This window comes from Taudactylus pleione, unplaced genomic scaffold (assembly GCF_031769625.1).
Source record: "Taudactylus pleione unplaced genomic scaffold, aTauple2 ptg000755l, whole genome shotgun sequence".
NCBI classification, from domain to species: Eukaryota; Metazoa; Chordata; class Amphibia; order Anura; family Myobatrachidae; genus Taudactylus; species Taudactylus pleione.
In genome coordinates, this window is record NW_028285157.1 from 1,765,398 (window position 1) to 1,778,014 (window position 12,617).

General features: G+C 39.6%; 1 pseudogene; it reads left to right on the forward strand.

Annotated features, from left to right (window-relative positions):
* The first annotated feature begins 10,596 nt into the window (after window positions 1-10,596).
* Window positions 10,597-10,715, forward strand: LOC148477054 (5S ribosomal RNA; annotated as a pseudogene).
* Window positions 10,716-12,617: the final 1,902 nt, after the last annotated feature.

Below are 12,617 nucleotides of genomic sequence, written 5' to 3' on the forward strand. Positions count from 1 at the left end.
GGAAAAAGAAAGAAGAACGTTACAGTAAATGCCATTACGGAAACAGAAGATGATAACATATACAATCTTAGTAAGAGACAGTTGTCGAAACATCAAATCTCTGTATTAAATAAAGGATTAAAATTTGCCCCTCACTCCACCATAGATCAATTTAATGTGTACATTGATACACACAAGTTTATAAGAAAACTATGTATCAAGAAGTTTTTTGCTGAAAAGACACCAAATGAAGAAAATACAACATTGGAACAAAAATATATTCACAGCAATTTTAAACCTCCGTCAAAATTTTTTCCGTCTCATGTTAAAGGCCCTCATATTGAAAGCTTTCAAAAATTGGTTGAGAATGACATCAGAAAATTAACGGGTAAGGAAAAAAAGAAATTTAACATAACCATTGAGGAGAAGGAGGCACTTAGAGAATTGAAAGAAGATGACTCCATTGTCCTGAAGCCAGCGGATAAGGGCGGTGGACTTGTCATTATGGACAAAGAAAAGTATGAAGCAGAGGTGTTGAACCTCTTATCGGACACGGAGACATATGAAATACTACAAGGAGACCCAACACAGAGGTATCAGAAGGAATTGAAAGAACTTTTAGAGGAGGGTCTTCAAATAGGTATTCTATCAAAAAAGGAGTATGAATTTCTGTTTATAGAATTCCCTATGGTTCCAACCTTTTATCAATTACCCAAATTGCATAAGGATCCAGTTAACCCTCCCGGACGCCCGATAGTATCGGGAATAGGATCTTTATCCTCCAATGTCTCCAAATATGTAGACTCTTTTCTCAAAACCATAGTACAACAACAAAGAAGTTACTTGAAGGATACACTTAATATTCTACAACATCTGGAAAACATTAAATGGCAAAGTCATTTCATACTGTGCACGAGTGATGTTCGCTCACTGTATACCTGTATAGACCACAACCTGGGATGTGATGCGACGAGATTTTTTCTTTCGAACTGTTCGAATTTACACAATGCACAGATTAATTTCATCATGGACTGTATTCAATTCATTTTGCATCAAAACTATTTCTGGAATGGAGGTCATTACTACAACCAAGTAAAAGGAACTGCGATGGGTTCGTCTTTCGCACCCAGCTACGCCAACCTCTTTGTGGCAAAATGGGAGGAGCAATACATTTGGCAGAATAACCCCTATCAGAAAAACATCATATCTTGGAAACGATATATAGATGACTTATTTTTCATCTGGGATGGCCCTGATGATCTCTTAGCTGATTTCTTCTCGTATCTTAATAATAACAGTTTTGGGCTTGAATTTATCTCAACTTTTAGCAAGAACATGATAGTTTATTTGGATTTGGAAATCTTCATTTTCAATAACACCATACAAACAAGAACCCACACGAAAGACATCAGTGGAAACAATACCTTGTTATATACCAGTAATCATCACACGAAATGGATTCAGAATATCCCAAAAGGACAATTTAGTAGATTAAAAAGGAATTGTTCACAACATGACATCTTTTTACAACAAAGTGAAACAATGAAAAACAAGTTCTTGAAAAAAGGATATGATGAACAGAAATTACAAGAGGCCTTAGAAGAGATATCGCTTAAAGAGAGGAAGGATACACTTTTATATAAAGAACGCAATACAAAGGAGGATTTCAATATAGCCTTTGTCACACAATTTAATAGTCAACATCATGTAATTGAATCTATATTGAATAAGCATTGGCATATATTGCTTCTGGACAATAAATTGAAATCAGTCATTCCAACAAAACCAAAAATTATTTACAAAAAAGCATGCAACCTCAAGCATCAATTGGTGAAAAGTCATACTCATTTAAATAATGGAGCCAACTTTGGGAACAAAAAGAAAGGTCATTTTTTCTGTTTGAACTGTTTACCATGCAAAACTTTAAGAAAACAATCGACACAACCATTAACTGGATTCAAATCAAATGTATCAAATAAGAGTTACAAAATTATGGATACTATCACTTGTGATACAGAAGCAGTAATTTATTTACTTGAATGTCCCTGTGGATTCCAATATATTGGTCAGACAAAAAGAAAACTAAAAATAAGAATTGCTGAGCATATTTTCAACATCAAGAAAGGTTTACAGACACATAGCGTGTCCAAACACTTTCTAGACCATCACAACCGAAATCCCTCTGGTTTGTCATTTATGGGCATACAGAAAATCTGCCCTAACTGGAGAGGAGGTGACATTTCAAAAGAATTGAGAAAAAAGGAAACAAAATGGATTTTCTGGATGCAAACCTTGCAACCTGCAGGTTTAAATATGGATATAGAGATAAATGCTTTCCTTTAAATACCTATTAATCAATTCTATACATTGCTTAAATTTCTCTAATTTTTACATCACTTTTTATAATATAATACCATTCTCATAATAAAAACACAAAAACGCAATACCTTAATTTTTATTTATTTCTAAAAGGAAATTATACCTAATTATACCTAATTATAGAATTAGGTTTTTAATTGAATCAATTAAATCTTTCAATAAAATGGAGCACACAGGATGGAACGCTATCCTTGAAAAAGGGCCAGGAGCCTGAAACGCGTTGGTTTTAGCGCACATCTGACACACAGCAGAGACATAGTGACGTCATCACACTGCACCTTTGCAGCATCGGGCCGTTTACACGGACGAAGAAGACGATCACCCCGTGCAGGGAACCAGCCGGACGGAGCGGAAGCCGTTAAAGGTATTGCGTTACATTCATACATGTTTATTCACAAGCGCTCTTTATTTGTTACATATTGAAATTATTTTATTAGGAGCTGCTTTCAAAATAACATCCATAGCGCAGAATATATATTTTTTTATCATGTCTTTATGGATACCAAGCATGTCACCATGTGTAAGGGTCATAACCTCTGGGAGTACCCTTCCCAGGTAACACAAACCTTCAGAACTCAGAGAGAGCCACTTAAAGGCTTTCCTTCCACATATAAAATACGCATCGTCTGGGAGTACATAAGGAATAGAATGCATCATTATCATCGGGCACAATTCTCTGACAAATAATCCTACCCCAGATTTTCCCATTTGACTGATATACATTTTAGGTTGTACAATAACTGCACAGTACCCTTCTGGTACTCTGCCAACCATTACCTTGCTAGAACTAGGTGTATACTTTTACCAGAAGTATCTTCCACTGGTAATGTTATGTATAGGTCCACCATCTACTGGTGCATTATCAGCTCTGTGTGAAAAGGTCATTGTCTGATTGTTCCTGGACACCTCCCAATTTCCTGGTTTATTGGAATTGGTGATGTTTAAACATAACAGGGATCTATCCACCTGGTACTGGTGGAGCTTAAAATTTGGAGGCTTGGACATAATAAATTTCCCATCCAGCACCTTCCCCTTATGTAATCCAAGGACCTCAGAGTCATTTAACGGGAGTGGTACTTGTCCTACATTATGTTGTCCCTGAGGCACGTGAGAGCACACCCAACATTCAGTCTGATTTAAGACTTTGCCCACCAATGTGTGATAATCCTCTAAAGGATGCCCACCCCAATACTGGTTATACCTGGGCTGACACCGTTGGAGGCATCTCTCATTGATTAGGGACCCACAATACTAACAAATACAGTATTCCTCAGACAATAACCCCTCACACTGTCTCTGAGTTTCTAGGATAACAGATCTCTTAGCAATTACTGTACTGAGTTTGGTCAGATACCGCCCTTGTGAATGTATTGGTCCTTCTCCTGACTCCACTCCATCGATATCACCATCGACCTTTCCCTCCATCATCTGTCCTCTGTTACAGAAACAGGACATCCCAAAACAAACAAGGATGATGAGAATTCTGGAAGAAAATTGGAACACAACCCCAGCCCACCACTCCATTGCTGGAATAGTGGACTGCAAATTTCCCTAGCTCAGGTATCTCACTGCAATCTTTAACTCTCCAGGAACAAGCTCACAATTGACAGGTCTACATTATCTGCCTTGACTCTGCCTTGTATCAACCGGTTGGTTGACCTTTCTGCAGTGAGTGGAATGGACTCAGGTATCTATCTCTGCCACTTTCAAGGATGTCGTACTTGTCAGCAACACTTGATATGGACCTTCCTACTGATCTGTCAGACAATCTAAAGTAAGAAATTTCTGATCATAACAAATTCTCCAGGTTCAACATCATGACAGTTTGTTTCTGGCATATCAGGTGACAACAATTTCAATTTCTGCTGCTGCTGTTTCAACTGTTTACTCATTATTATAAGATACTTTACAGTAACCTCGTTGTTACTCTTCAAGTCTTCCTGTGGACTTAAAATCAGATGAGGTTGTCTCCCAAACAGTATCTCAAAGGGGACAAATTAAGAGGGGGTCTAGGAGTTGTCCTGATGCTATGAAGGACTAGCGGTAAGGCTTCTGACCAACCTAATCCAGTTTCAGCCATGATCTTACTCAGTTTGTTCTTATTAGTACCGTTTACCCTCTCCACCTTGGCACTGGCTTGCAGTCGATAGGGGGTGTGAAGTCTACTATTAATACCCATCAACTTACACATGTTCTGGAAAACATCAACAGTGAAATGAATACCCCTATCACTTTCTATAATTCTAGGGATACCGTACCTGCATACAAATTCCTGAACAATCTTTTTAGCAGTAAATGCAACAGTATTAGTGGCAGCTGGATATGCCTCTACCCAATTAGATAACACATTGGTACAAACTAATACATACTTGAGATTCCTGCAGGGTGGTAATTGGATTAAATAAATTTGTATTGCATGAAAAGGTCCATCTGTTGGAGGGATGTGGGATGGCTCGGTTGGTATTGTTTTTCCAATGTTTTTCCTCAAGCAAGTCAAGCAGGACATTGCCCTCTTTTCAGCTTGGGAAGAGAAGCCTGGTGCACACCAATATGCTCTGACCAAATTGCACATATCTTGCTTTCCCAGGTGAGTCAGCCCATGCGCTGCTTCAGCCAAGCTTGGGTAGTATGCCTTGGGTGCCACCTGCTTACCTTGTCCATCTCTTTAGAGTCCGGAGGACTCTTGTCCACATCCCTTTGATCTCCAGACTGCCCTTTCCTGAATGGAACACAAATTTTGCATCTCAATAAATTTATGCATATCAATTGTCTGAAAAACCATAATTTTATTAACTGGCATGTTAATTCTTAACACTGCTGCCCATTTGGCAGCTTCATCTGCCCTGCTATTGTCCAGTGACATGGGGTCTTCTTCTCATATATGGGCTTTACATTTGATGACGGTTACTTCTTTTGGTATCTGAATTGCTGTCAACAGTTCTTTAATGTGGTGTGAGTGTGCGACTGGTGTACCTGCTGCTGTCATAAAATTTGTAAGATGCCATAGAGCCCCAAAATCATACCTGGAGTCAGTGTAGATGTTAGCTGACTTACCTTCCACCAGTTCACATGCTCTCTTTAGTGCCACCAGTTCAGCCACTTGTGCTGAGTGAGGTGGACCTAGTGGTCCGGCTTCTACAAGATCATCATCTACAACAGCATAACCTGTGCATAATTCTCCTGTGTCAGTTTGTCTATGATAACTCCCATCCATGTAAAACATCAAATCTGCATTTACTAGTGGTGTATCACGTATATCTGGTCTAGCAGTAAAGGTCTGATTTAAATACTCCATACAATCCTGTGTGTCACTATACTGTACCTGCAATCAGCAACTCACCTCTCTCCACCCTCTGTGCATCTCTAGGCACATATGACAAGTATGTTGCTGGATTTAACGTATTACACTGTTTAATGGTAATATTCGCAGGTGCCATTAGAGCTAGTTCCCATTTCATGAACCTAGCTGAGGAAACATGTCGAGTTTGGGCAGAATTCAGCAGTGCAGACACAGCATGCGGTGTATAAACAATCATATCATGACCTAATATTTCATCCTCACTCTTATCGACCAGAAGAGCAGTTACTGCTACACTTCTTAAACACGTTGGGAGTGATCTTGCCATAGTGTCCAATTGGGCACTGTAGTATGCTACAGGTCTGCTAGCATCACCATGTTTTTGAGTGAGGACACCTGCTGCGCAGCCTTCAGCTTCCGTACAATATAACTCAAAAGGTTTTTCATAATCTGGTATTCCCAGGCCAGGTGCTCTTGTCAGACTATCCTTAAGGTTAAGGAAGGCCTGCTCTGTTTCCTCAGTATGTGTGACACGATCGGGTTTTGAGGATGACACCAATTCCTGCAATGATAATGCCAAAATAGAAAAACTTGGGATCCACATTCTGCAGTATCCACACATGCCCAAGAACGTACGGATTTGCTGTTAGTTTTGCAGCAGTGTCATGGTCTGTATGGCCTGTATTCTTTCAGTGGTCAAGTGTCATAGCCCCTGGGTTAGACAGTGTCCCAAGTATTTAATCTTAGTCTGATATGGCTGTGATTTGTCCTTTGCTACCTTGTGTCCTGTGTGTGAGAGATGAAGCAACAATAGTTTAGTATCATTCAAACATGACATTAATTAATTTGAGTACAACACATATTCAGCAAACCTTCAAATCATAAACTGCAATATTATATGTGGTTTACAGGTGATCTAATACACAGATAATATAGTATAACACACCACATGTTACCTTACTAAGAAGTAAATTCCTTAACCGCTGTATTGCAAGGATTTTACAGAAGTACATACATATGTGCACATACAAAACTCCAGACAGAAAATTCTCATAAGCAGCATGTATAAACTTATACAAAGAGAGCCTTCATATTTGGGTTTGCTGTGATTATGAATGCATAAATTTCACTGCAGATTGCCTAGACTTTCAAGAAGATCAAGGAAAAATTAACACATATAGTAGCTATTCTGGCCTCAGTTCTCAATCTCAATATTTACTGTAAACAAAGACACCTGATTTTTTTTTCTAGAGGTGCAATGACTAAGCCTTGTACACACTTAGAATTCCTAGAGGTGATTTAAAACACATTTTCTTTTGTTTTCAGTTAAATTTTTCTTTATAGTTACTTGTTACGATATTTATAATTTTTTTTGCATTGGCTGTACCATTGCCTGCAGCCGCATAGGGTGGCGGAGGTGAGCATGCTCCAATAGCAATTCCTTGGGTAACGCTACCGTGTGGTGCGTGCACGTTCCCTGGTTGCGTACAACCGACGCTAACTGGCATCGTGGGTGCGCTACGTGGTGGTGCCTGCGTAACGTTGTTTTGCATTGCGTGCACTCTCTTTTGCATCATGCTCATGACGCTACTTAGCTGCATGAGCATGACACTCAACCACGTGTTCCCCTTATGCTGTCACAATTTTAAACAATCATTATACTTTACTTGTTTCTTTAGAGATTTCACCATACAGATACCATCTCTAACATTATTCAACACTTCCACATCAAAACTGTCAATATTAGGAAAATGTTTCACATATTCGTAGGTCATCTTAACCCATACATTACAGTGCGCAGTTGCATGCGCACCATACTTTGTATACATTATATGCCTTGCCGAACCTGTCGGCCCTTCCAAAAGCAGCACATCGTCAACCATTCCCAGCATCAACCTGGCATCCATCTGGGAAAACGCTAAGCACTTTTCACTAGTGAATGTGGACGGATGAACGATTCCAACAGAGCTACGTTCACGCGCTCCTATCCCGTTGTGCACAACCGGCCTGCTAACAGTTATGGACAGCTTGCACAACGAGGTACTGAATAACGTCTTATATGATTAAACTGTCTTTCCGGACACCTTTCAGCCCTTGTCCGGTAGCGTACCCTTCGTCAGTACTCTCCCCTTTTAGAATTTAAATGTTCCAATAAAACTTACCCTTTCCAGTGATTTCCTCCACTATCCCCCAAGCCACAATCACAGTCTGCCCAACCGTGTGGTCCAGTCACAGTGTCCAGAGAACCTAACTGATCAATGGGCTCTGTGACTATAGTAAGGGGCCAATTTAGAAAAACCCCTTGTTTTCTTCAAGGTACAAAATCCCTGTCCTTGCTGCAAAACTCCTGCTATGTGTACATACTCAGTAGCTTTCTGCCTCGTCAGACACCTACTGAGTCTTTTAGGCCTGACGCGGTACCTCGTCTATAGGTCTGACATGACACACAGTCCCTATCTTTCAATTTACAAGCACACATTTGCTCACACACACTTCGTTTTCTGCCCAGAAAATAAAATTTTCACTAGTATGGCAGTATGATACAGGAGGTTTTAAACAATGTAATCGCTATCAATATAACAATACTATCAGAACAATTGTTTGAACATGTGACAGCAATACAGGAAACACGCATACGCTATTGTGCGACTCGCAATCTAGCACCAAGACAGACAATGAAACAAACAAACTTTTCTCTCCTGCCCCAGGTCCTAGTCAGCGCTCCTTGAAATCACATAACAATGGATATCGGTTTCACAACAGCAGATGGTGCAGGTTTTGAACACAGTGCGTTCCTTCCTGCATATGGCACCTTATTCCACCCTTTGTTGTGAAATCAAGATCCGTACATTATCGTGTGACCTCTTGGTAGCGTGACCTCCAAAACTATGAGCCCTCATCTATGTATGGGGTATGCCTCCAGAGAGGGGGAGCCCGCTGCCACTTGCTAGCACCTTTGGTTACCTGATCCCCGGCGCTCCGGCAGCAGTCGAGGGAGAGCCCAGAGCCAATGCTAGTGCAGACTCTGGGGTCCCACTGTGATTCCCAGATCTGTACTGGTGTCATGGCACCAGTGGGGTGAAGGAACAGCAGCTTGGACATCCAATGGACAGTCTGATGCTGCAGCTCTGAAGAGTCCCTAAAAAAATAAAATAAGAAACTCTAAATAAGAAGCTTAGGGGTGAGTAAGCAGCCCCCCTGCTCTAGGGTGACCCGACTCTGGCCAGGCACCAAATATGAATACCCCAATATCGCTAAACAGAAATAATTGCTTTCCAGACTTTCATTGTGGTTCCAAAGCACAAAAAGTTGTTATTGCAACAATAAGTAAGTTACACGCTTTGATCTATCACAATTAGTGCAAAGACAATTAAATACAAAAGGTACAGCTTGATACATATGCATGCGCAAAGGTCCCGGTATACAGAAGTCAATCCTGAGGTCTGTGGTCATCCAAGAGAATGGCTACTGACTGGGACCGATGCGCAGGTTATATACCCTACAGATCATGATAACAACAATGTAGACAGACAAACATAATTCCATTGGTTCTTGCTCTTGGTCTGTGTAGTACGCTGTAGTTCATAGGACAGGTGATATGTTGTAACTAGGGGTATGTCCCAATTCTCCAACAATGTCTTGAGATTACATCTTCTTTCTTTAACTGGTTTAAGACACAGAGTATACATTCTAACCAATAATTTCCTATAATCCATTACCATTGAACGCAAGATGCGACTCCCTCGCTGACAGATTCGAATATCTGGAAATAAACGGGGTGTCAGTATAGTACCAAACATGCCATGTCTACCATGTTGTATACCTTAAATATCATATATGCACACTTTATACCACAATGATTGTCTAATTAAACCTTTTCTATATGTGCTTGCATAAGAAATAGTGAGATATTTACAGAAATACATAAGTATGCGTTGCACGTCTGAGCACAGCACAAATGTTGCAGTGCGTGTATGTATTGTGCACAATGCAATTATGCCCTGTGTGTTTGTGCATTTTATCTTACATACGCTAATGTGCGTTGTGCGTCTTCATATTAAAATAGTTACAGGGTATGTTCGTGGGTATGTGCGTAAGCTTAAGAGCATCTATGTGTATGCATGTGTGTGTAAATGTGCATTAGTGTGTGTGTCATGGATTAAAATTTTATATATACATATATAGCTTTATCCAGTAACTGGTATTTTTGATATTATATCCATCTGAATCTAATTACAAAATGTCATATAAAATGAAGTTTGTCCTGCCCACAGGTGGGGCAAGCCTTGGACATAGTCAAGAAGTCTGATAACTTTAACAAAGGCTTTCTTATGCTTATTTAGAATACAATTGTCAGTACTTCTTAACCACATCAGCATTGGACACAAGGCATACAATTGCTAATGATAATGAAACCTCTGACAATTGTTTCAAACTCTACATTCAGAACACTTCCTCTGAGCATATCAGTGTCTGTGTTACACTTCAATTGCCACAGACATACTGTATCTGTATGCAGAGCTTCTCAATATATATGCAAACACTCACCGTATCTTTGTGTATTTTTAATTACTTGTCACAGACATACTTCCTGCTTCTCACACACTTGACTAAACCTTAAATGACATATATACGAATTTGTGCGCATCGGCTTGCTTCCAATGCAGAGTAGCGTCAGATTTACTCTACATCAGCCCATAAACGGCTAGATCGTCTGATAATAATTATTTGACTTAGACAATATGCACAATACATATGTGATTTTTTATGGATTTGTAATTATATGTGATAAATTGAAACAATTAAAGTACGCTTATGCATAAGTTTCTTTGAAATTTTGTGTAATTTAATAAATTGGATTTCTTATGTGACATAGGCCTACAAATACTTTTGCTCTGTGTGTGTACCCGAGCATTTACACTTCCCTGATTGTACAATAAACCTACAGCCATACCATACTGGATATGCCCAATCTCATCTGATCTTGGAAGCTATGCAGTATTGGGCTTGGTTAGTACTGGGATGGGAGACCACCTGAGAATACCAGATACTGTAGGTCAATGAATATAGGAGGTTAATTTGGACAATATGTACACAACATTGCATTAGTTTATTAAGTTAGTAAGGGTTACTAGGGTTACAATCCTCATGCTTAATCAGTATAATATCTGGAAGAATGTGTGATTTTAAGAGATTCATTACCCTACCTGAATATTTTTGCCACAAATTACATAGATGTATCACAAAGAAATATATATTATTACACCTCATATTTTTATGAATTATATAAACAAGAGCACGATTACGACATCGTGCAGTCGTTTCACAGTCTGTGATGAGCCTACACTGAACGTTCAGTCGTTCAGTGTAGGCACTTTAATCATCCCCGAACATGGTCAGCCTTGCAACATTGTCATTTTGACCAGCATGTTTGGGCGATGACAGATGTCAAAAACAACCAGCGCAAGCATCGCTGGTTGCTTTTGACTTTTAACTGCACGGTTTATGGATAATTACTGAGCGATTGCACGATTACAATGTCATAATCATGCAATTGCTCTGTAATGTCGTTAGTGGATACACTGCATTAGTGTTGAACAATGTGTAGCATGGATTTTGAAAGTACTAATAAAAGTAACATATATGAATCTAATATAAATTCATACCCAAGAGTGTCCCAGTAACAAGCCTTCTCTTTTTCTTCATTCTTGTGCTTTCCTTGATCATAACATCCATCTTTGGTGAGATGCAACTCAAGCACCAAATGGAGAGGCTATTTTGTAATGGTATCTGGAGATGTTCTCCCTCTTCCCATCCCAGCCTTCCCATACATAATACCAGAAGCACAATGATAAGATATGTTTAGTACCAGAGTTTTAAATCCCTCTACCCCCTCCCATTCAGAGCTTCCATTTTGTGTGCTGCCACAGACAGCATCTCCTGCATGCCCCTTTCATTTAAAAAAAAAAATGCAGAATCATCGAAGAGCCCAACTGGGGCAAAGACTGATATGAATGAGGCAATTTTCTTTGTAAATGACTCCCCTCCTCCCTCATAGATTAGCTTCTGAATCCAAAATTTAAATAAAATTTAGTATGAATCAACCCTTCCTTTCCCTGCCTTCAATTACATACATAATCCATCTCCCTCAGGCCTCTTGAAATTTCCAGATGTTCCATGCTGGAAGTCGCACTGCTACAGCCGCTGAAACCTTCTACATGTGGTTTTTGCATCACAAAAATGTCCTGAAATTGTTATGGCCACAGCTAGCATCTCATATATGCCCCTTTCATTTTTTTTTAATTCGGAACCACCAGGTTGATGAGGTGGGCAAAACATGGTAGATTTTTAAATACCCCCACCCCAACCGGTTGCCCCAGAACCCTTGTGAATTGATAGGCTGTCATAAATAATGGTTCAGCTCAATAAACACCTGCCTCCAATGTATGCAGGTTGTCACACCCATGCTATGCTGACCCTCAGCCAAGGTATTTGAAGTTATTATAAATAATCAAAATTATTGTAATCACTTACAATCACCTACAGTGATTTATAGTTTTGTAGGTGTTCATCCTGCTTAATAATTTGTAGCATGTAATCAGACATGAAGCAGGAAAGCCCAAAAAGTGAGCAATCAGTGGCAAGTCAGGTCAGCACACAAATATTGGTCCCTGAGCAAAAAGTGGATAAAGAGCTGCACAAAGGGTGAGATACTGTATCTCTATTGCCTGAGGAAAAAATGTGAGTTTCCTAACTTAACCCCAGATGAATAAAACTAAAAGAGAGAGTATTTGAGAAGGGCATAAACTTACAGTATATCAAGGTGTCTGTGACACTTCAACTATGGTAAACCAGTACCTTACTCTCTATGTAGGGGAGCCAAGCAGTGTTATGGAACTGTTTAAGGTATTCTGACCCCTTAGAGTGTATAATATCAAAGACCTCTTACTCACACAGGTCA